We start from the raw sequence: 1,443 nt of genomic DNA, 5'->3' as shown, positions 1-1,443 counted from the left end.
CCCCTGACCTCGCCTGTCGCCTCCAACAGGATTCTCTCCCTTCGACGGCTCCCTTCTCTGCTGCGAGCAGTGACCTTCCCTCCCCGCCATGAGCAGCGACGCCAGCCCAACCTCCCCCATCCCTACCAAGAGCAGCAACGTCAGCCGGACCTCCTTCTTCTCGCGAGCAACAACTCTAGCCGAATCTCCCCCTTCTCCGTCGCTAGCAGCGGAGCTCTCCCCATCCCCGTCGCGAGCAGCCATGCTTGCCGTACTGCCCCCTTCTTCGTCGCAAGCAGGCATGCCGGCCGGGCCTCTCCCTTCTCCTCACTTCTTCCTCACTTCTTTTCTAACGCTCTAGTTTGGGAAACCAACCCTTCGTCGAACCAAACACATCACGTAATCAGCCAATCACCAGCCTAATACATTGTATTCTTATTACATATCTGAAAACGATATTCTAATGAATGAGGTGATTTGAGATGGTTGCCAACAAAAAAAGGGTACGGTTTTAACTATCCTAAAACACCAAGCTCCCTTGAAAGGAAGGGAGCGCCTATAGGGCGCAGCACGCGCTGCGAAGGAAGCGGGCGCGCACCCCTTGCTCCCCTTCTGGGTCGGCCCATGTGTGGCCGGGAGACCGCTTGTTTTTTTGCGGATGTTTCCTTTTTCTTATTTTTTCCAATAATTTCGGATAGCAAAAGGTCTAAATTTCAGGAAAGTTGCTAATTTTGAATAAAACAATCATGATTTAAAAAAAATCATGATTTCCAAAAAGATGCTCGGTAATTCAAAGATTGTTCATGAATTTGGCAAAAAATGTTCACAAATTTAAAACAATGTTCATGATTTCAAAAAAATGTTCGTGAAATTGAAAAATGTTCACAAAATAAGTAAATCGTGATTACAGAAAAATGCTCTAGAATTCAAAAAATGTTCACGAATTTGTAAAAAAATGTTCACAAACTTAAAAAATGTTAATAATTTAAAAAATTCAAAAAAAGTTTGCTGATTCGAAAAATGTTCACGAATTTGGAAAACATGTTCACGATTCAAAAAAATGTTCACAGATTTGGAAAAATGTTCACGATTCAAAAAATGTTCGCTAATTCTAAAGATATTCATGAATTTAAAAAAATGTTCATGATTTTCAAAAAGTAGTCTTTAATTTTAAAATGTTCATTATTTCAAAAAAAATCATGACTTAAGAGAATGTTCACAAATTTCTAAAAAAATATTGTTTATGATTTCAAAAAAAATGTTCGTGAGTTTTTAAAAAATATTCACAGTTTCAAAAAAATATAATGATTTATGAGTAACGATTTAGTAAAAATAAAACCATGATAGGTAGTGGGTCATCAAGCACATTTTCTAATCTAGACAAGTTGTCTGCAACGGAGTTCTCAGCTCCCTTTCTATCAATAATATGCAAATCAAATTCTTATAGCAGGAGAACCCATCTAA

This window comes from Triticum aestivum, chromosome 3A (genome assembly GCF_018294505.1).
Source record: "Triticum aestivum cultivar Chinese Spring chromosome 3A, IWGSC CS RefSeq v2.1, whole genome shotgun sequence".
In the NCBI taxonomy this organism is placed as follows: Eukaryota; Viridiplantae; Streptophyta; class Magnoliopsida; order Poales; family Poaceae; genus Triticum; species Triticum aestivum.
Note: the sequence above shows the minus strand (reverse complement) of the source record.